Source organism: Mesocricetus auratus, unplaced genomic scaffold, assembly GCF_017639785.1.
Source record: "Mesocricetus auratus isolate SY011 unplaced genomic scaffold, BCM_Maur_2.0 Super-Scaffold_100009, whole genome shotgun sequence".
Classification (NCBI taxonomy): Eukaryota; Metazoa; Chordata; class Mammalia; order Rodentia; family Cricetidae; genus Mesocricetus; species Mesocricetus auratus.
In genome coordinates, this window is record NW_024429193.1 from 32,770,554 (window position 1) to 32,795,284 (window position 24,731).

A 24,731-nucleotide genomic window follows, 5' to 3' on the forward strand; every position below is an offset into this window, starting at 1 on the left:
ATGGAAGGTTCAAGCATAGTTTGGTTGTCAGCATTGGTGGCAGGTGTGTTTAAATACTGTTTCATCTAGCTGATCTCCATTTTTTTAGTAGTTTTCTAAACAATGCTTGAAATCTTAAATCTCTGTAATAAGGACAAAATTAATATAAAATGCATACACAAAAGTATGTATTCTATGATGTAGGTTATCATACAACCCACTTATCAGGTATGAAGCAAGAACCATACAAGAAGTAATTTGAAATTGTGGTTACATGGCTACATTTCTGTTCAAGGTGGTACTATAATTTATTAGTAAATAGGATTTTAGGATGCTAAGTTCTGCTTCTCTGGGTAGATTCTATATGATGTGTTTCCATTATAATTTATTGATTATCTTAGACTCAGGAAAATACTGTTTCATCTGCTGCTGTCTTACATATGAGTTGAGAGATAATGTATCATTATTGGTCATGTAGGGAATAATCTTGAGTAAGATGTGTACAAATATAATAGGATAATTTTCTCTTTGTTCATTGAGTTTTTCTTTAGATATAATTTACCTATAATACTCCATAAAATTGTAAACAAAATTGTAGCAAGAAATGTAGTAAGAAAAATGTAAACTAGAATAAAACCATCATAGGAACACCGTATTGTTTTAGGATGAAGTTGAAATTATTGATTGATCTCAGGTATTGGTGAGTATTCATACTATGAGAATTAGAGAGGAAGAAAGAGAAAGAGAGAGAGAGAGAAAGAGAGAGAGAGAGAGAGAGAGAGAGGGAGGGAGGGAGGGAGGGAGGGAGAGAGAGGGAGAGAAGAGATTTTTAGACTTTAATATAAAAACTAGTGGTAGTGGAGGCTGGTGATCTGGTTTAGGAGTGGAGTGCTTGACTGGCATGTATGAAGCTCTTTGTGGGCTTAATCTTCAAACATAAGAAACAACAAACAAACAAAATATCAGTATAATACAAAAAATAAGTATAAGAACAATTTAAAAGATCATGATGACTCACACCTGAAATCACAGCACTCAGGAGACTGGTGTGAAAGGAAATATTTGAGATCATCAAGGTTTACTTAATAAAGGTTCAAGCCAGCATGAACTCCATGGTGAGATCTTACCTCAAGAATAAAAGAAAATCAGCAAAACAAGAACAGCACACATTTACTCATTCTTTCAACACACACACACACACACACACACACACACACACGATAAACAAACCCAGGCACAGTAAGATTATAGAAAGCATCAAATAGATAGTTCTGTTATTATTATTAAACATATTTAAAGTAAATGAGATAATTTTTTATAAAAACAAGTATAAATAAATGTGTGGTGGCTAGGGTATTGGCTCACATGATAAAGTCCTTGCCATTCAAAACAGAACAATTGAACTTTGGTGCCGCCAACCCTAAATTGTCATCAGGCAAAGACTTGTTTACAGCTCTTTACAGTTTACTTTTTGGAATATTTTTCAAAATTTCCTCTTTTTAGAATGTACCAATTCTTGTGTAGTAACTGGGTTACTAAAGTAACTCTGTGGATGATCCTTCCAACACTGTACTTCTGTTTGGGGGGTCCTATCATTACATGTTCTTATGTTTTCCCTAACATATTACCACTGCGTCCTGTGGTAATATGCCCAATCTCTCTATTAAAATGAATGAATGTTTATCTACAGGTAGTTTATTATACTAATGTCACACATTGTACTACCAAGTCACAGTCCCCTATGTAGTAGGTCACTTCACTTATCAACCCAACCTTAGCAGTATTGAAAAATCCGAGCACCTGTGAATCATTTTCCCTTTTTTGGTTGTTTTTTTTGTTTGTTTGTTTATGTTTTTGGGTTTTGAGGCAGGTTTTCTCTGTGTGACCTCTGCCTCCCACGTGCTGGGTTTAAAGGTGTGCACCACCACCGCCAGGTCCCCTTTTATTTTTGTTTTGTTTTTACATTTCACAAACAATCAGAACCTTTACCCAATTAGTCACTCTTCTTCTAAACAAGAACTTCATCTTGATTCTACATTTCAGCAAAACAGTGCTTGTGATTTTGAGGTCAGAAGAAACACCTCAGGCTGCTTACATTCATGATCACTAGCCTTAGATGGCCCCTTAATTCTACCATTCATGTACGTATACTTTGGTTAATTTAGTCAGCTTCCCAACATAGACTATTGTTTCATTTATTTTCCTCCATCTTCAAATTTTGCCACCCTCCTCTGCTGATCATGTAAGAGAATGTATCCAAGACATGCATGTCCCCATTATATGTATTCACTCATATATCTATTGAATAGGGAGTCCTTCTTGCTCAATTTACCTGATCAAGATGGTGCTAAGAGATATTGCCCCACCCCATTGAGCTGCAGTAATATCTTCCTCTTTCACTGAACTATTCACACGAGTATTTGATTGTTTTTTTACCATGTATCATTCATCCTGTATTCCATCACTCATTTCCTTTCCATTGTACACCAAAATATTTTGCAGTGTTATGTTCACTTTTTTTAAAGCCTGCTGCAAGTAGGTTTAAGCTCACTATTTTATCAAAGTTTTTCCATAGTTCTCAATCCCTGCTTGTTTCTATAGATCAGCAGCACTGTCCAGCAATCATGAATAATGGCTATTCAGTATTGAGAAGAACAATGGAAACAAACAAAATTCAAAGCCCACTAGACAGGTACAGTAATTGTGATAGTGTCTACTGAAAGAACAGACAAAAAGATCAATAGAAGAGAATAGTGAGTACCTAAACAAACTCCCTGAAGAAAACTATTCTTTGACAAGGGAACAAAAGCAAATCTATGGAGCAAGGATATTCTACTCAAGAAATGGTACCAGAAAAATTGAACAGGAACATGTGAATTATTGTGTACAAAGACCAAACACACTTCCCCAAAATTAACTCAAATGGATCATAGATCACTTTAGAACATATTGTTCACTTGCCTAAAGGTAAGTGTAAAAAGCAAAAGTATAATACTCCTAGAACACAAAATGGATGAAAATGCATGGCCTTGGTTCTGACAGTGAATTTGGAACTCAACATCAATCTATGAAATAAGGACTTCGTAAGTTATTTCGACAAAAATTTTGCTCCATGAAAGTCACTGTCAAGTATGAGAATAAAAGGTACGTATTATAAGAATATATTTTAGAGCAGGCATAACTGATATTTTAAAAATCTCATACAAGTAATTCTTAAAATTTCACAATAAGCAAACAACATAACTTAAAGGGGAAAAAAGACACTAAGCAGAATTTTCATGAATGAACACATTAAGATGACCAAAACTGAGAGGTGCTCCACTTCCTACCCATCCTGGGGTTAAAAGACATAGAAGCAATGGGATACCACAACTTACCACTTACTGCCCACCCTAACTTCAAATGTCTAACCACCCCAGATACTAGAAAGATAAGAAACAATGGTTTGTCTCTTTCGTTGCTTTTGAATGAATCATGATATGATTATTTGGAAGATAGTTTAAAAGGGTCTGACAAAATTAACAGTAGTCTTAATTTTTCTTCCAAAAGTGATATTTCTTGCTTCAAATCAAATTAATTAAACCTTACAGTAACAAAGTCCTGCCTATGGATGTTTAACAGAAGCCTTATTTATAGTTGACAAAATGTAAAGACTGCCAAGAAGCATTCCTATAGATAAGAGGGTAAACTTCAGCAAATCTGTACAATGGGCTGCTAGTCAGCAGCAAAATGATTTGTGAAGCTACAAAACATATGCAAAGATCATTAAATATATGTTACTAAGCAAAAGAATTGATATGAAAATGCTACATTCTTTGGGCTACTACATATGAGAAAATTTGAGAAAGGCAAATGTATAACAAGAGTGGAAAGATTAGGAGTTGCAGAGATGGGAAGGAATGAGGAGAGTACTGGGGATATATGGGGTGTATAGAGTAGGGAAAGTAGTCTACTTTATACCACCATTATAACGTCTGTAACACAACACAACTTCCACAGCCAGGAAGCACTTTGAGTCATGGTGATGTGTCACTCTGGGTTTATTATCAAGGCTGATATCATTGAGAGGACTGTACTTGGGGGCAACTGTATCTTCTGAATAATTTTCTTAAGAATTTAAAACTTCTCTGAAAATTAATGTCTGTTGATGAAAACAAGAAATACTTCATGGGATTTATATACGCAAGGTTTTAGTTAGAACTTCCTAAATTCTGAATACTTCTAATTCACAAAACAGAATTAAACTTCTCTATTTTGTAATTTCTTTATTTTGTGCATTATTTGCATATATGTGTGTAAACACAAGCACTGAGATCACGACAAATTCGGGGCGTCAGGCTATGCAGCAAATCCATTTACCCACAAATCCATTTCACTAGTCTTGAAATAGAGTATTTGTTTTCAGTCCTTCTCTACCCCAAGCTACTCTGAAGACATCCCCATGACAACACATTCTTCATTTCTGCTTCCTGTTTTTTTCTTTCTCCCTTCTTTTGCTTCCCTTTTCTGAGACTATCGTAATGATCTGCTGGTCCTGTTCAGAGCACAAGAAGACTTTTATTTTAGGAAGAAACAAAGACGGTAAGAGATTTACATTGCTTTCAGGGAGGATAAGGTTGTGAATACTCTCCCATAAATTATTTTTGTTTGGTCATATAGATATAGTTTAAGGGCCAACAAGTTAGCTCAGTGGGCAAAGGCACTTACTGCCATCCTGAAAACTAGAGTTTGATGCCTGGAATTGACACAGTGGAAGGAGAGACCCTACTCCCATAATTTGTCCTCTCTAAACATCCACAAGTATGTGTCTGCATGCAGCATGCAAACTGATGGTTGAACCACACACACAGACACACACACACACACACACACACACACACACACACACACACACAGGAGTATACTTATACAGCCTGTAACAACACTGAAATAAAACACAAGTGTCATTAGTAGTTGATTGATTGTACAAAAGGAAAATATGAATCATGAATCACCCCAAGATTGGGCTTTTCCCAGTAATTTATAGATTCTCCCTTGAATAATTCTTGTCTCAACTAGAGCACCAGATGATGAGGGAAATCACAGGGAAGACACAGTTATACCCAAGTGGAAAACATTTACTGAGAATGAAGGAGTAATATTTATGTAAGACTAAGCAGACATGAACAAAGAAATGAAACTAGGTTGCTGATAATGTGGGAAGAAAGCTCAAGATAAAACTGTAAGATCCTTGGTAAGGAAAAACTCACAAAACCAAGTAATATCATGAAGAAGACAGTGGCTAACAAGATGACAGACACACACCATGGTTCTGGTGCATAGCATTACATAGGTTATTCTTAGTTGAGAAATACAAAAGATGAAGCAAAGGAGAGCTGCAGACATTTCTAACCAACTGTCTGATTCTGTGTTTGAATCCAGAGATACAAAAAGTATTCTACTTCACATTACAAAGAGAGTTCTGGTAGACTAGAAAACACAGTGACATCATGGTAAAATTAAGTTGAGGCAGAACTGCTGAGCCAGCTGAGAAGAGCTGGGAGAGTACAAGGAGAGATAGAAAGGGAAGAGTTAATAAAAATGATGATATTGCTGTCCTAAGGAACAAAAACTTATCAGCCAATGAGATCCCTCAGAAATATGCTGTGAGTTTTCAGAGAGAAAGAAAATTCCCATGTGCAGAAGTCATTAGACAATGATTTTAAGAATGCTAGAAATTGCCTAATCACTTTATTAAAAAACAACATAATTAAATCTAAAACTAAGTATATTTGTTAAATTTTTAAATGAAATAGTATGAACAAAATAGAATGAATAAGCAAAGAATATTTAAATCCAGGATCACTGGCAAGTAACTGTGATAGGGATGCATGATGTAAAGTTCTCAAATAATAAATAAAATATTATGACTAAATTCTCAAATACAATAAGAGGCTTTGTTTTGAGATGGGAGACTTGAAACAGAAAGGTAAATTTCCATCCAGGAGTGGAATAGGAATGTCATGAGCAATTTCCTACTTAAATACAGCAGTGTCTGATTTTTTATCACCTGTCTCTAGTCACTGAAGTTCGTCTAACTTATAGCCAATGGCAATGAAATGATTGACACCAATTAAAGATTGCATTCCTCTAGCTCAATACTCATCTGCAGAAATCGTTGTTTCAAGGTATATTGATTTGCATCCTTGTTAATTGTCTCAGCAGACTATTATGGAAGTTGGCAGCCATGAAAACATAAATCACTCCCTTTGCTCTTGTATTAGTGTAGCCAAGTCTCTAAAAAGTTAGAGACCAAAGAAGCCAGAATATAGAAACCGCATGACTTCCAAATGAAGAAAGGAGTGTAAAAGTTGATAATGGTAGTGAATATAGGAGTTTCATCCAAACAAATCACATAGATCTTTCTTAGAATGCAAATTATAGACGTATGATGGGGAAGTCCTGTGTATATGTCAATAAAGCACTGTTGGCCAATATGGAAGCAAAATAGGTGGGACTAGGAGTTGAGGAAGATTCTGGGAAAGAGAGACACAGGCAGACATCATGTAGCCACCATAGAAGTAAGCGGTCCGGGTCCTTTCTCTGGTAAGAGAAATACTTACATTAACAATTATGGATTAAATACTTAAGTCAGAGATATCCAGTAAGAAACCAAACAAAAGGCCATCAGCTTCATAATTAATATAGCATCCTGTGTGTTCATTTGGGATTGATGCAGCTCTGGAACCAGGCTGGCAGGAAGACAACACTCTACAAGTAGTTGTCAGGATTGGGATCATGACAAAAGATTAAAAGGGATTTTAGAAACAAAAGAACAGAGAGAAGCATGGCTTTTTGGTAGCAGCATTTTTCTCAGGTGGGCTCTGATTTGCTAGAGACAAGCACAGATTCACATGGCTCACTTAAGGGAGTCTTCCTGACTCAGCATAAGGAAAAAAAAACCAAAAAGAGAGAAGCCTTCTGTGGTGACACAAGCCAGTAGGATTTGCTCCAGAGGCACAGCAAGGCAGATTTCTAGAGAAACCCTGTCTCAGAGAAATAAAAAAAAATAAAAGTAAAAGAAAAAGAGTAATATAAGCCATGTAAGATGGAAAATACACAGAGAGTCTGGATTCTGTATGCTATTGTGTTTTTCAGTTTTGTGAACAACTGCTAAAGTACACTTCATTATAAATGCTGCTAAATTAATTCAACTTATATCTTTTAAAAATGCCTTGACTTCAAAATTTAAGTTACTTTATGTTACTTTGGAAAAGATATTTTATTTGTGTTTACACAGAAAATGGAAAGCTGTGGATTCCTTCCAGGCTTCTGTGGTTTGATGAACCATGAACCCTGGAAGCAGTGGGCCAAGTGTTCCAACAATTAAGACAGCTAAAATGATGCAGCCTTATAGACCCCCAATATAAGTACTTATACAGGTATCTGTGTTTTGTCATGATCCCCATGGTATGAACAGCGCCCACTTCCAACAGGAAGCAGTTTGGAATGAGCAATGTCCAAATTCCCATATTGTTTATAAATCTTTGTTTTCATTTGAATGGGGTTGTTTATAATTGGTCAATGATCATAACCAATCTCTTTTTAATGGCAAAAGTGGAATTATTGTATGGAAATGAATACTTGGTATGGGTATGGTTTTTCACTTATTGATATAAATTCAAGGTCAATTTTGTGATATGTATATTTCTTCTCTTGATTAAGTATTGTATTTATACTAATCTTTTAAAACATTATGTATAATTAAATACAGACTATAGATAGTTACTTCTAATAGTCAGAACTTAAAGTTAAGTAACTTAGGTTTTCTAGATATACAGAGAATTATTTAAGATAGATAGGTAGATAGATAGATAGATAGATAGTCTTCAAACCTTTCAAAGACCTTCAGAAAATGGCATTTAAAATGGCTTAGGGTTTTTCTTGACAATGAGAAATGTCTGCTCCTGGCAGCACCAATTACGTCTGAGAGGAAGATGGGCATCGAAGAAACTTTTTATGGAGTTGGCTTTCAACATGGCAAGATTAGCCATTTGGCCAAGAAATGCTCTTGCCTGGACTGCTTGACTGTTGCTGTATAAACTGGACATGTAGGACCCACAGGAAAATGACTGCTGAACTCAAACAGTCCTTCAGGGTTCCTGCTTCATAGAAGTGTCTATGAGACTTTCTGCAGAACACAGAAAAATTAATGACAGTCTGCTAATGCAGATGGACAGTTTGAAATTTCCTGCTTTGCTGAGAAGTCTTCCAGACACATTTGTGGCCTATGGGCTGAAGATGGATGCCCCAACATTACTGAGGAAATTCAGGTGACTGTCCAGGCAGCAAGATGTCTCTGTCAATCCAAGTGTTTATATATTATCCTTTTGTGCTTTTCCATGGAGTTGAAGGCAGATAGTTATAATCATAGTTTCCCTTAGTTATGATAAAAGATAAGTTACATATAAGACTTTAGACTCACACAGATAGGATAGATAATAAAATACTTCTTTAAATCTTACTAAATGTTAATGGGCAAAATAGTATAACTGTATTGTTACTTGATAACTGTTCTGTTTGATAACATAGTTTGACTATGTTAAAGTTAAAACCTTTCTTTTTATTTAGACAGAAAAGAGGAGATGATGGGGATATACTATGTATATGTCAATAAAGCACTGTTGGCCAATAGGGAAGCAAGATAGTGGGATTAGAAGTTGAGGAGGATTCTGGGAAAGAGAGACAAAGGCAGACATCATGTAGCCACCATAGAAGTAAGAGGTCCGGGTCCTTTCTCCGGTAAGAGAAATACTTACATTAACAATTATGGGTTAAATACTTAAGTCAGAGATAGCCAGTAAAAAACCAAGCAAACAGCCAACAGCTTCATAATTAATATAGCATCCTGTGTGTTCATTTGGGACTGATGCAGCTCTGGCACCAGGCTGGCATGAAGACAACACTCTACAGAAGTAAATTTGTTTTTATTGTTTTTTCTGTTACATGATTTCCATGTGTTTCTAATGTTGTTATAATTGTACTTACAAATTCCTGTAATACTATTTGAAATCTCCTACAAGCTTTATTTTAATAATTTTATTTCTGAAGTTATGGATTACTTTATCATTATAAATGAAGCTTGCCAGCATCAGAATTAACTAAAGATTTCTCCCTCTTAAAGTAAATTTCAACTATTACTTCTCCACCACAGAATTGCTATGTAAAGTCATCTACAGTAATCAATATAAAATTTCCCAGAGAAAATGTAGATCAATCTGAATGGTATAACTGAATCCTGGTCTGCACTGCAGAAGAAGACCTAATGAGTTTCCATTTCATTTTTCATCATGTTGTGGCATTATCAAGAAGATGTTTATGTAACATTCATTACTTCCAAATGAGCAAATGGTAATTGAAAACAAATGCTAAATTAACTCTTTGTTTTGTGTATAAGGAAATACAAATTTTAGTTAACAAAATTATTATGTAAAAATATAAGGAATGATTATGGTAAGAGTACAATGCCTAGAAAAGTGATATAATGAAGGCAACACAATCCTCATAATGTAAAACTGTTCTTGTACCATTGCTGTTATTTGGATCACTTCTCTAAACATCAATAAATATACTTTTTTCACTGTTTGATCAATAATTTTATTAAGAAATTTAATAAAATAGAAAATACTTTGTGCTGATTTTTTTAACATAGTTATATCCACTGTGTCTTCCTTCAATGTAAAAATTTTCTGTACACCATCTGAGTAAAACTATTCACAGAAGTCATGCTCCATTATTTTTACTAATTTTCATACATTTGCTCTATATTTTGTTTTAATTTAACTATTACATACTACACAATGCAATGACACTGTGGGAAATATCAGTGGGAAATAACATGGGAGGTCATATTTAAAAATATCCTCCTACTTAAAATTAATATAAGCTACAACATTCTCAATTTGAAAAGAAAAATAATGCTTATACACACTATTGAGAGGCGATTTATAGTGATTTCAGTAACTCTATTGTTTAGTCTATGGATGGGAAAAATATCTTCACCAGCCTCACATCTGGCAGAGGGCTGATCTCCAAAATATGTAAAGGACACACGGAAATTATACAAAAAATCCAAATAATCCAATTTAAAAAATGGGGTACAGATTTGAACAGAGAATTCTCAATAGAAGAATGTTAAGTGGCAAAGAAACAAATAAAGAAATGTTCATTATAATTAACCACCAGGGAAATGTAAATCAAAACAACTAGCTTGGGCTCATAGGAGCTCACAGAGTCTAAACCAACAACCAAGGAACCAGCAAGGGACTGACCTAGGCCCTCTACATACCTATAATAGTTACGTGGTTTAATCTACTTTTGGGACACCCAACAATGGGAGCATGGGCTATACCTAAATGCTTTGACTGGCCCATGGGAACCTATTTATCATACTGGATTGCATTGTCCAGCCTTATTACAAGAGACGTGCCTAGTCTTACTGAAATTTGATATACCATGATTTGTTGATGATACCTATCAGGGGCCTGCTCTTTCTGAACAGAAACAGAAGAGGAATTGATGGCGGCATGGGGTGGGTAGTAGAAGGAAGGTAGGATTATGGGATGGGAGAAAAGAAGGGTGGAGGAACTGTAGTCAGGATGTAAAATAAATTAGTTAATTAAATGTGTCAAAGGAAATAAATAATTCTACTAATTGTCAGAGACGTTTCTTGAGCTGTTCCTATATTAGTAATTGAAAACTGAAGTCTAGCTCTGTTAGTGAAGTTAATGGTGGAGGCATTAAGTGTAATAAGCACTATACCAGTACCATTACTTAGCAATTCTACTTAGTAAAGAAAATGAACAATAATGAAATGTAAACTATGATATATGTGTTCAAGATATATTTGGTCACTAGGAGTTAACGAACTCTTGTTTAACCTTTAGCAGAATGAGATAAGTTTAAGATATACAAATGGCTTATGTGGTAAGCTTAAAATAGAATTTTATCATTCTACTCCCAGTTCAGGTCAATATTAGTAGTAAGTAATATAAACATGTCAACTATGTTGGTATGAGTAGTGAAGAGATGGTGTTAAGGAAGATGTCTTCTGTTTACATTGAGTGACTACAGCAACATAAATAGAAGATTAGAAAGAATCTTCTTTCCAATATATGTATTAATCTACTGAAGAGATAGAAGACCAGACCACCTAAGAAACATTTCATTTTCTGTCATGCTATCTGATTTCATTTTCAGAAGGTTTGGTTTCTGCTTTCCTCCAATTTCCATGTACATCCTCTACTCCTCTATGCCAGGGAATCAAGATAGATTATTAGGAACTTTTTCTTATTAGCTTTAACTCTGATCTATGCTCTGCTTTGTTTATTTTGTATGTTTCATTGTTAATTTCCAAGGACAAGATGAATTTATGTTAAAATATTCATCAATGAAATTTTACCCTTTTTAACTTTTTAATTGAAATTAAAATCATTCTTATTTTTCATACCAATCCCAGTTCCCTCTCCTTTCAGTCCTTCCACTCCCCCCACCATCTCACCATCTCACCCCCTATCCACTCCTCAGGGAGGGTGGGATCATCAAAGTTTGTCTCATCATTTGGGCAGGACCGAACCTCATCCCCCTGTATCTAGGCTGAGAGAGTATCCCTCCATAGGGAATGTGTTCTAATAAGTCAGTTCATGCAATAGGGATACATACTGGTTTCACTGCCAGTGGCCCCATAGACTGCCCAAGTCCTGCAACTGACACCCACATTCATGAGAAACCTTGCACTAGTGAAATCTCCAGGAATCCACAAGGACAACTCCAACTAAGAATCTAAACAATAGTGGAGAGGCTACCTTAAATGCCCTTCCCCTATAATGAGATTGATGACTACCTTAAATGCCATCCTAGAACCTTTATCCAGTAGCTGATAGAATCAGAAGTAGAGATTCACAGCTAAGCACTGAGTTGAACTCCTGGAATCCAGGAAAGGGAGGAGGGATGTACAAATGGGTCAAGACCATGTTGGGGAAACCCACAGAAATTTGAGCCTTTTATTATATTATCAATATTCATACTGCTATAAGCATGCTAGAGAGTACAATAAGTTGCCTTAGATCTTTATTTCCAAGTTAAGAACATTGGGAAGAGGTTGGAAATAGCCAACTCAATCACTCAAGTGTTACCTTAAAGAGGAGCAAAAGTTATATTACAGGTCAAAGCAAGATTGCTGATGCCTGCAATTAAAAATTAATTCCATTAATTTCAAATATCTGAAGTCTTCAAATTTGCTAGTATATTTAAAATTTTATTTTCACATTTTACCTTCTAGCAATTCTACAAAGTACATATTATAACCCCATTCATAGTACCTGAGCTATTGGCACAGAAATATTTTTTTAATATTATGAAGACTTATACATAATAATGGATGTCCAGACTTAGAACCAATACTGAGTGATCTAGAATTTATTGTTTTGATGCCTTATGCTAGGTTTTAACATTTATTTTTAAAACAAATTTGTATGGCTTGCAAGACTCTGTGTCTTAATTAATAGAGTTTACATTCCAAAATTATGCAAGTAAGTTGTATGAATGAATAAATTTTCATAAAAAGCACAGATTTTATTTTTATCAATGTCTTTTTTGGTATATGTTACTGAACTGTATCAAGAGACCAACAAGCCGGGCATTGGTGGCGCAAGCCTTTAATCTCAGCACTCGGGAGACAGAGGCAGGCAGATCTCTGTGAGTTTCAGGCCAGCCTGGTCTACAAAACAAGTTCCGGGACAGCCTCCAAAACACTACAGAGAAACCCTGTCTTGAAAAACCAAAAAAAAAAAAAAGACCAACAAATGCCATGTTAAAATTAAAATATTAAATCTTCATATACACATTATTTTCATCACCTCATATTTCCAAAGACATTAGATACTATATAATACCACTTCTTTGACATTCTTCTAGATCTAGAGTGCTTACACAGGAAGTTTGTTATGCTAAAATCACAACATGAAAAGCAGTAAGAAAACTTACAAGCCATCATGTACCTGTTACAAAAGGCAGAAATTGTTTTGTTCTAAGTCTTTCAAATCCATGCTGATAGATTTGATTGAGTGGAATCTCATCCATTTCTGGGATGTACCACTTCTTGATACTATATAGAAACACCTTGTTCCTATCTTTCATGTTGTGGGTTGATAGTATCCCAGAATGCAACACTTATACCTTCCACAAGAAATGTATCCATAATTTTCTTCAAATGTCACCATAAGACCCAGTGCTTTGTACATGGCATGGCTCCCATGTATTGCTCATGTTTTTTATTGATCAAAGCCATGCTCTCTATTTACTCTCTAAGCATTCTCATCACTGAAAATATCTAGCTAAGTTGGAATGGAGCATTAACACAAGAATAGCAATTGCATCATGAAGTAGCCGGCTCTGGGATAGAACTATATGGTACCTGGGACAGTGTAGAAGAAAAGAATCCCAGAGATGACTGTATATAATATAATTCATTAGGAACCTGAGACTGATAGACAGACCATGTGATGTTAGATCTGTGCTAAGCATACTTATTGGTAATTGTTTCCTTCATACTGACAGTTTTGCCTCTTATTGAGATTGAAATACTTAGCAACTGGGGAAAGTAATATACATTTTTTCTGTATTTAGTAATCATGTCTTTCCTTCTGGATTATTCTTTGGAATTGCCACTCAGGTAATGGAATGATATTTTTGGAATTTTTTGTGTTTTACCTCTTACTGAGTTTGAAGTACTTTGCCACTGGTGAAAGTAATATATATTTTTCTATTTTCAGTAATTATACTTACCCTTCTGGGTCATTCTTTAGCTCCATCACTCAGGTAACTGAATGATATTTTTGGAATTTTGTTTTGTTTTCTTACCAATTTGTGGAAAGGGACTTCAGCACTTTTACCCCTTAAGTTTCAACAGTATCATTAGCTTTTAAAATATACAGAGAGAAAATGGAATAAAATAATTTAATGTTGATATTAGTTTTTAATGTACTTAGAACTGAGAAGAATAGAAACAAAATTTCAAACTATTTTGCATGGATTTCCTATTCTCCAGGAAGTAACACAAAGTGTGCCTTAGCTTGAAGTCCTCCATGCAGATCCTCAGAACTGGGAAAGATAACCAATAGTCAGAGACAAATCTAGTCTTTATCTGGCAGACTATAAGAAATTGCTAGCACTAACCACATATTTTTCTATGAGGAAAGATAATCATTCTGTTGACTTCAGTACCCCATTTTGAAATGGATGTGCTGTGGGTCATTTTCTCGGAAGGGTGTTCACTAACCGGGTCCATCTATAATTTTCATGTACACCCTTGGCTCCCCTCCTTCAATTCTGTGTCTTTAGAGGACTGATGGCTACTTCTCTTTCTCCCACCAGAATACAACCATTGTGATAATGAGCTTTATTTGTCTGAGTATTTCAAATAGCACCTATCATATATTAAACAGAGTAATACTTATTAGCATGATAATAATAATATGGCTATGATTGAACAAAAATTAAAGTCTCTCTTATTCCATAGAAATGAAAAATATAAAAAGATGGAGAAATAGAGTAATTTAAGAACTAAATTGAGTTCCACTTCAATTAGTAACTTTTTTTGTGGGTGTTAACAAAATGCCTTATTTGAATGAAAACTTTTTTTCCAAATAGAGATATAAGAACCATATACTTTAAATGAATTAATAAGTATAATTTACACATAGGTGTTTGCATTTACTTTACTTTTCAGAACATGGAAACTCTTACTTGGAGTGACATAAATGCAGGATAAGATGTTTGAGAAGCAGATCAAATTTAAACTGTGATTTTAATTATTCACTTACACTTTAGAGTAATGAACAGAATTAGGACTTTTATATGCGTTTCTTAGGAGCATATGCACCACTGCATCTGTTTCCTCTCCTTGTATTAGTCTTTAGTGCTGCTATATTTATTTCTGAGGTTTAAATGATTTTTTAATGTAGGCGTGAAACACTATTCAGTGCATCAAGAACTCTTTAGAAAAGTCTGATGAAATATGACAAATTTTGTGGATCAGCAGTCTACAATTGAATTTCTGATTCAGGAATGGAGTCAAGCCAAACTATCTAAATGTGTACAATCTTTCCCTCTCATCATCTTCTCCCATTAGCATGGCGGTTGGCCTTTGGGCTGATTGTGAATGCTATTATGTTTGTTACTAAACATAAAAATGAAAAATAATGGATATCTAAACAACAATTATCATGATTATTTACTTTTACAATTTTGTTTTTCACTCTATAGTGCATTTGGTGTGGGAAAATATGCTGTGGGAGCATATGCAAGGGGACAAAGAACTGTATACAAAGTGTTTAGAAAAGCAAATTGCCTATAAACATAGCAGGAGAGTAGCTGTTAGTTATCTTGAGAGCTACTTTTCCAGTGCTAATTTCCCATTTTATCTTACTTTCCTCCTGACTGCCTTAACCAGCTTTCCCCATGTGTGTCGCCACTTACTCTATGTTCACAGTACCAGGTCTTTATTATATATGCTGCCCTGTTAAACATGAGTGAACTGCTCACAAGTCATGTCAGAGAGCACTAAACCTGTCATGGCAAAAGTGAGGTCGGAGTGGAGTGCAGAAAGAAACCAAGAAGGACAAATGTGAAATAGAGAAGAAAGAAATGTGGGACGTAACAGAGTCAATGGAAATGAAGAATAAAGGCATGAAAGACTAAGGGGAATAAAGCTGAGAAAACAGTGTGAGCAAAGAAAGTGTTAGAGGCAGTGTGTACCTACGTTTGCTTTTTTGCATGAACATACTGAACTCTGTCTGTTGACTTTCAACTTCTACATGGTTATACTCAAAGATTATTAAATAATTTTAATAAGGACTAGAGGTAAGTCAGTAGTAGGCCACTTGCTTAGAATATACACGTAGAAAAGCCCTGTTTTTGAGCTCAAGCCCTGCAAGAAAAAAATAAAAGGATGGAAAAAAAGCCAAAGCTGTTAAGTATCGATGGTTAAAAGTTTGGGTAATTCTAACTTAGGAACATGGGGTGTTCATACTACGTGATCATGTCTGTTACTTTGCTAAATTCTGCTTTCTTTACTGAACTTTTCAAATCTTTCAAACAACTGTTCTTATAATTAGTATGGTACTATTTTAGGACAGAAACCTCAATTCCACAACCTAATAATGTTATTTTCTATCTTGGTTTCAAAAATATCCTGAATACATCAAAGAATTTCTCAAGCATTTGGCCAGAAGTCATTTTAACTCTTTGTGGTTTCACAATCACTTCATTAGGTTCAAATAGTTAATAATGATTATTCACTTACAGTTCACAAAATATCTTACCTCTTTTGAAAAGACTTATAAAAATCTACATATATATTAACTCAGACATAAGAAAGCCATTATTGATTTTGTCATCATGTAAGTTATTTTGTTATAGCCTGCGTTATGACTGAATTACCCTTATACTAAGAGATATGATATATTATTATGAGACAAGAAAATACATGCATCACATGATATCTGTAGAACCTTTTACAAGTAGACATGTAGAGGAAGTTACTCTTCTCATTTCAAAACTATTTTCATCTCAAAAACTATTTAGAAACATCCAATATTTCAGTGAGTTTGATATTAATTATCAGATGTCTTGGGGTTTGGGAAAAAATCTACCAATTCAATATTATTGCTCAAAGACAAATTTTGTCTAAGCTAAACAGTGGTATCATCCTTTAGGAATTAAATAAAGAAAGCTTGGTGACATACTGCATGCATATAAGTTCTACATTACCATTAACTGCTCTAAGTGCTGAAACTTTAAGAAGACAAGTCAAGAGGAGAGTGCACATGACACTCAGTATAACAGGATAGCTGAAAGTTTCTTAAGTGTTAAGGAAAGGTTGTCTGCCTGTTACATCGTGATGGCTGAAGGCAATAGCATGATGTCTGGCACCTGACCTGCTTCTCTCACTTTGTGAACCTAAAATAAACAACAGACAACATAACATCTTCCTTTGCTAGTTATTTAGGCTGCATAATGAATGAGAGTTTACCTTTCTTGTCTAACCACAACACCATGAATGTGTTTGGTATCTGTATTTTATTGGACATTTTCTAGGCTGGTTGCTTGAATAAAACCTTGAAATTCTTTGTTTTGGCACACAACCTTTAACAGTATTTCTGATCTCTCTGCCATTCTAAGCCAGTCATTGGACAAAGCATTTAATGATTCCTTTACTTCCTAGGGTGTATTGTGTTTTATGGGTCTTATGATATATATATATATATATATATATGTATATGTATACATATATATATATATATATATAATTTCATTCATCCACTTTGATGAAGAAGAAACCTTGGTTACTTTGCAGGTTTGCTTTAGTCTGATAATATATTTACTTCTGAAATATTCCAGTTTTTACAGGCTAGACTTAAAACATAATATATTATCAATAAATTTCAGCCCAGAAAAAAAATTAGCCTTCTGGGTGCATAGTTCCTCAGGCTTGGCTGACAGCCAAAGCTGATATTCTAGCTTCACTTTATAAGTTTCCCCAGCTGCTTTCCAAAACTGGAGAGGCAGCATCAGCCAGAGACTTCTAGTTTGAGCACAGTATGCTAAACACTTCTCTGTTCTCCCTGAGTAGTTGCTACTAAATGAAATAGAGTATGATGGGATTTTATTCTCACAGGCTACTTTCCTACTCATAAAAAAGGTAGGAAAAGATCACAGATATGTTTCTTGGCGACAATTCTTGTATGGATTAGAAACATTTATTTAGTATTTAAAAAAACCATGGTTCTAGTGTTGAGATTAATTAAGGATTTGAGGTATTCTTTAATATGACCATGGAAAACCTCCTTGGATGAGGAAAGAGTAGGTATCAGATATAACAGTTTTCATGCCAGACAAAATATGAGACTTGTTTTCTCTGGTGAATGCATATATGACTATTGCATATGAACATGTGTTCTATTTTTAATTTCAGTTATTTAAAGGCAAAATTATGATGTCTATATTTATATTCAGATTGACTTCTCATTGATTTGTTAAAAATAAAATATAATCAAATAATCGTTTTATTTATAACATTTCTTTTACTTAAAACTTATGCCTGAATTTTACATGTATTTTCCCATTAAGAGTGACTTTCAGGTTATAGTTGGAAAGCCATACACATTGCAGTTTTCTCACAAGGTTTCTCCCAAATCTTCCCCTGACCATGTGCGTGTTATAGAAGCCTTAGCATTCTAAGGTTGCCAGAGGATTTGCTAATGAAAATGGCATCAATCATTGTGAGTTCAAATGTCTATTTCTGGTCTGAGACAAACATAAATGACAAGGTTATTTTTGTTATTCAACACTTAGGTTTTAGGAGTGTTGGTTAGAGGCTTAGATCCTTCTGGCCAGTGGTTTGGTATTCTTGATTTATACTTGCTTTATGAAAACAAATAATACAAAGTATGCATTACTACCTATGTTTCTGGATATATTTAATTGGCACTATTCTGGAAAAAAGATTAAAATATTTATTTTGATCTTAAACAAAATCCATTATAACCATTTAGAGGAAAATTGTTGCTTCCTGGTTTGGGAGAAATTCAAGTAATTCTAGTAACTTCTGTCTTCACCAGTTTCCTCTTATAACAAGAGACACGGGACTTTAACTATTAAGTTGACAAAAAAGCATACAACGTAAGCCTGATTTATAGAAATACATCATTATCTTGGTAGATAATTTACAGTAAAACTATTATGATGTCAAGTTAATAAATAGATTCTGATAAAATACACTATGAAGGCACACAGAGGAGAGTTTGAAAGACAGATTATGAACCAATGAAACTTTCTCAGAGTTAATTAATATTCAGAACAAAATTAACAAAATAAACAGCACATCACTTCTAGATACTGTTACAGAAACTAAAAACTATCATTTTATAATTAGAACAAGTTAAAACGAAGTAAGTGTCTAATATTTTAAACTTCAGTTTCTTCTGACATACACACTGGAAACACTAACTAAAATCAACTTTAAGCATCTCCTGTTTTTCAACTTGTGTTGTGTAAGGGATTTTGGAGCATGTGTGAGTATGGCATTCAGCTGTTTATTACTGTCCTTTACACAATCTAGGATATGAATATGACACATCTTACCCTAAGATGTTTTCACTTCTAATAGGAGTTAGGGGGACGACATCTATTTCATTATAAACAATGTAATGTCTGTGTCATACAGTTTCAAGTGTGTGTGCCAGCTGTTTCTCTCAAGAATGCAATCAAGACAGAGAACACATAGTAAATCTCAGGTCTCAAGAAGAGTTTTCATCTTGGGCAATTAGTAATACTTCCTAGGCAACATATAATACAGTCGCCACAGTGTTACCACGACGGTTGAGTTTGCAAAATTAGTGATCTCAGTAGAAACAGGACTAACCTGTTACCAAGGGAGATGTTTTGGGTATAAATGTCAGGTAAGCATTTAGAAAAAAAATGCTGTTGCAATTCCTCTTTTACAACAGGACAGTATGTCCTATTTAAGGGCAAATATAACTTCTACAAAGCATACTGATAGGTATGTACACACATTCCAGAAAGGAAGATTGAATTTGGCTCTAAAAGTATCAGCTTCTGTATAAATTTTTCACAAATAAAACTTTAGTGCGTTTAACTTGTTTATGAAGCTATGCTACACATAACCAGTCATTGTCAATTCCAACAAATTAGGGCAATAACTTACCTAGAGAAGCATCTCAATATTAGTTTTCTTTTGCTAACTTGAATTTATCCGGAGTTAGAAAATGAGATATCCAGAATGCAGGTTTACTTGGCTCCAGGTTAATTAGCGGAGCTTTCAGTTCGTGCCATCTGCCTCAACAGGATTCCCGGAGCACTCCTCAGCTCCAGTGCTGGTGTCTGAACTCTTCCAGCAGTCTTTTTATTTATACACACATTGTCCTTTTCAAAACAAGCAGCCAGCTGGAATGATTCAGACCTCTGTTCAGCACACCGTTAAAATGCAGCTTCCTTCTCGGACACAAGCATTACACCAGGGAGCAGACTGGGTACAGCAAAAAGGCTATGAGAACTATTTAATCACCGGAATACCAGCTGCTACTGTCTGCTTCTGCGACTGCTGCTGCGCCTTTTGCTTAGCTGGAGTCGGTCTTTCCCTCCCTCCCTCTTTCTCTCATATCTCCGAACTATGAAGGCAGCTCTGCCGGGTTATGATTGGTAGAAATAGCCAATTCCTTCAGCTAATCATCCTCAAGACTTTCAAGGACCTGAAGCTGTTGTGATGTCATCCAGTCAGTGGCATGGTACACATGAACACATTCCAGCAGAAGCTAATTCCGCTACTGGCTGCCTTTCTCTCACACAACATTGATTGATTGGATGCTCCTTGAGGATTTGTATAATCTTTCATTGTACAGCTGGAATATTTCCTGCAAAATATGATCATTACATTCCACTTTGCAGCTATGACACTATAAACTGTTGTAACTGGTTAATAAAAGTTCTTGATGGGGCTCTCTGATGTGAATATTTGCCAGCCAAAGACTCAATTCAAACAGAGCAAAATCCAGCAATGAGAAAACTTGGAGAAATATCTGTGAGCTACCAAATCATGAAAGTTATAATATGTTTTATAAATAAGAACATATATATATATATATATATATATATAATTATGTACTGGTAATTAACTGAGATAAAATCTGAATTACAATGGGAAACTACATTTCTAGTGCTCAAACTTTAAAATTATCTCCATAAGTAAGATAATGGGGTCTTTTACTCACCACTAACTCTTGAAGACATATAAAGTACTTTTATGTACTTTGTGTAATGTCCTTTTACTTTTTACAACTGGACGCACATACAGAGGTAAAGTCTTAGCAGGATGGTCTTGTCTAAACTCCATGTTTCTTGTTTAGTCAGTATCTTCTTTCTTCCTAACTATTTAAAAAGAAGAGCACACATACTCACAAATAAACATTTGCTTCAAGACAGAATAGAGCTACAGACTCTTCTCCATGTCATAGTTCTCTGGTGTGTGTGTGTCTTAAGTTATAAGCAGTGCATACAGTGCTGGGGCAATTACAGTAACAACTTATGACTACAGGTTGGGAGGTGAATGGTAGTGGAGAAGCCATTAAAGTTAGCATTTATGATAAGATCTGCATCCTATATAATTAATGTTAGTGTGTGCAAGCATGTGTCTGCTAGTTGCAGATACTCACATATGCAGAAAGTTGAGAAAAACACACCTATCAACATTGTAAAGAGTATTAATGGTTATTTATAAACAGCAAATATTATCTAAGAAATTATGAATCATGTGTCCATTATTTTCTGGTACATACAAAATATTTATTATAGGGTTTTAAGACCATCGAAATGGGTTCAAGAATGTCTTCTTTCATGCCATCAACATTTGGGTGGCAAAGGTGCATTTGAAGGTTGAGACAGAATTTTCATAGTGATACTCATTAAAATTGAGATGGAAGCAGAGGCAAACACCCATAGTTAAATACTGAACAGAACCCAAGGAACCCAACAACAGAGAGAGAGGAGTGGTGAGCAAATTGGCAAAGAATGTGCTGGCAAAACCAGCAGAGACAGCTGATCTGAACAGGGGAGATCTCTTGGACCCCAGACCGACAGCTGGGAGGCCAGCATGGGACTGATCTGGAACCCCTGAATGTGAGTGTCAGTGAGAAGGCCTGGGCAACCTATGGGGCCCTGAGCAGTGGATCAGTGTCTATCCCTGGAATACAAACAGTCATCGTGTGCCCATAGCACAAAGAGGGATGCTCTCTCAGCTTGGACTCTTAGGGGAGTGCCTGGACCCTACCCTGAGGGAAATGACAGACTCTAGATATCCCCTATGTGGAAGGAATTGGCAATAGTGTGGGAGGCTGGGGGGGATGGGGAGTGAGGGAGGAGGAGAGGGAGAGGGAACTGGGATTGACATGTAAAACAAGCTATTTAAAATTAAAATAAAAAGTGATAATAAAAAAGAATATTGCCAATAAATCTTTTACAAATATTATAATAAGATATTACTAAGAGTAAAACAATTTGCCATGACTCAGTGTAGATAAAGATAAATTCTAAAATCTGATTGAATTTTTCCATCTTAAGTAGTTTTGTTTGTTTATGGTGCTGGGGATTGAACTCAGAGCCTTCCAATTGCTAGTAAAGTGACTGTATGCCCTCCCAGCCATAGTTTTTCTTTTTCTCTTCTTTAATGTAATCACATTTATTTAGTATTTTAAGTCCTTGGGAAATTGCTTAAGGGAAAAGGAACATTTTTGAAAAAACTGGAGGTCATTTCACTATTGCTATATTTATATTTCAGAAGCCAGTAAAGAAGTGATATCATATGAATGGTTGAACTTTTTTGGAATTAAATGACAGTTCAGTTATACTCACTACAAAACTGTGCCATAAAAAACAAGAAATGGGATTCAGAGTCTTAGTAAGGTGATGAAGGTGAATAGTGGAGAAAAATTACAAAGGAAAGAAGTTGATCTATGCAATACTTTATCTGAAGATGCATAACAATTATTCAAGAGAAATTGTAAATACCATTTGAATACTTTGACAATAGAAGTGTTATAGTGCTAAAGTCAGTTCTGAGACATAAAATAGTGTTTATTCAATATAAATTATTAGCAAAATATCAAAAGATAGGAAATTAAAATTCTACAGTAGGAAAAAATACATACAACTTAACTGACATTTTGTCTTTATTAAAAATTAAAGTAAATATTCAGGACAAAGTATAGCAAAATGTGCATAAATGAATTTAAAACCACCCAAAATATATTTATTCGCCTAGAGAAAACTCTAGAGATTCAAACATCCAGATTAATGATGAATATAAATGACATTTATTTGTAATTTGTAAATGACATTTTTCATATAAAATGTCTTTGCATGTTGTATTCTCCTATGATTATATGAAAATATTACCTATTGTATTTTTTAACTTGTCTTATTTAAGAAATAAAGACGATGACATTGAGTTTTGTGATGGGAACATGTATTACCAGATAGAATACAGAGAATTATTGTTTAAGATTTTGTTTGTTTACATGTTTGTTTGTTTAGATCACTTAACCTGAGTTACACAATTCTTCTGGCTTGTACTTGAGTCAGATATAACATTTATTCCGTTTATTTGTAAGCACTTAGCTTACTGCTGTAGTTGAATAACAGAAAATAGATACTCTTCATTTTGTTTTGTCACCATGATTAAGACAATCTGATTTTCTTTTATGTACTAAATATGAATTTAAACTAAGATATCGGTGGATCTTTATCAACTTGAATTCAACATATTGTGCCAGTCAGGGTTGTAACTCTAAACAATATGCTTTTCTAGTTGTCTTAGCAAGATGTAAAGTTTTTGACCAGCTCAAAATCACTTTGTTCAACTCAATTTACTTTAAGCATAAGATTTCAATATCTGGTAGCACTTCAACAAAACAGTGAAAAAGTGTATACATCTCAAGCATCAGTTAATATTTAAAAACTTGAAAAAGGGTATATTGTTAGTATATATTTAAAATGAAGAAATGCAAGTAATAAAAGTTAAATGTACATTACTCAAAATACATATTTTATACTACGTTTATATTTGTATCTTTAGTGTTTTGGGATTTTGCTGTTGTTGCTGTTTTTCTGGTGACAGGTTCTCACTCTATGACCCTGGCTGTTCTAGAAGTTGCTTGTTAGACCAGGCTGACCTAATACTACCTTTTGAATGCTGGAATTAAAGGTTTATGCTACAACTGGCTCAAAGCTTTTATTCCAGAGGAAGGTTTATTTGCTTTCTGTCAAGTTAATTTATTGGGAATGTGAAATTGAGAGGTATATAACACATTTTAGAAAACGTTATTATAAATGTAGAAAATGAAATAATTTCAAGATTTTACAGCACACCTCATTTATTATTATTAAAAATGTTTAAATGCAGTCCTTTAAAATAAATCAAATTGGATTGTACAAGTAATAAATGGATGCTTATCTCTTTACATACTTTTGTATTGCTTCCTGTTCTCATTTCTTTCCTTTAATGTTCATCATAATTTAATGAGTAGAATTAATTTTATTTATGGTTCTCACAATTGTAACTGAACATAATTAATTTATCTGAAAACTTAACCCAATAACGTTTATGAATGATGATACATAGAAAATACCTTTGTCACTGTCTTTTTTTCCAATACTTTTTCAAAAATGTTTTTTTATTTTGACTAATTGTTATATTGCTCCAAGTAATACAAAATCATTTGACCATTTTTTAAAAAGAAAGCCTATACATTTAATAGATCTTAAAATACAGTCGTGTCATTTTCACAGTTAATAATTTCAGGGGAGAATGTTTCTAATTGGGATCAGTGACTATTATAAAAACCTTTTTAAGGGAAGAATAAAATCCCTTTGTGCTAGCAATTATTCAGAACAGAACTCAAGAGAGGACTACGGAGAATACAGTCATCTTTGTTCCTTTGGTGTCAATACATTTTGGAAAATAAATATTACCTTCATTCTCAAGAGCCCTCTACAGTCTTCAGTGTTATTGAGTATTTAGACCCCTTGTTAAAAAGTGACTGAAATAGGGAAAGAAATGGTAATCTCAATCCCATTTAGCAAGGAAATCAGCATGTTAATGCCTCAAGTGAATCATTTGAAATGTAGAACTCTAAAGGCCA

At 34.5% G+C, this 24,731-nt stretch overlaps 1 protein-coding gene across 3 annotated transcripts in view; it reads right to left on the reverse strand.

Annotated features, from left to right (window-relative positions):
* Positions 1-20,314, reverse strand: part of Ndst4 (N-deacetylase and N-sulfotransferase 4) — a 300,475-nt gene extending 280,161 nt beyond the window's left edge. For 2 of the 3 annotated variants that reach the window (XM_040751907.1, XM_040751906.1), the window contains exon 1: positions 19,745-20,314. The gene's annotated coding sequence lies outside the window, so the exon portion shown is untranslated. The remainder of the gene's footprint in view (positions 1-19,744) is intronic. The other variant, XM_040751908.1, reaches the window with a different exon arrangement.
* Between the last annotated feature and the right edge of the window lie 4,417 nt (positions 20,315-24,731).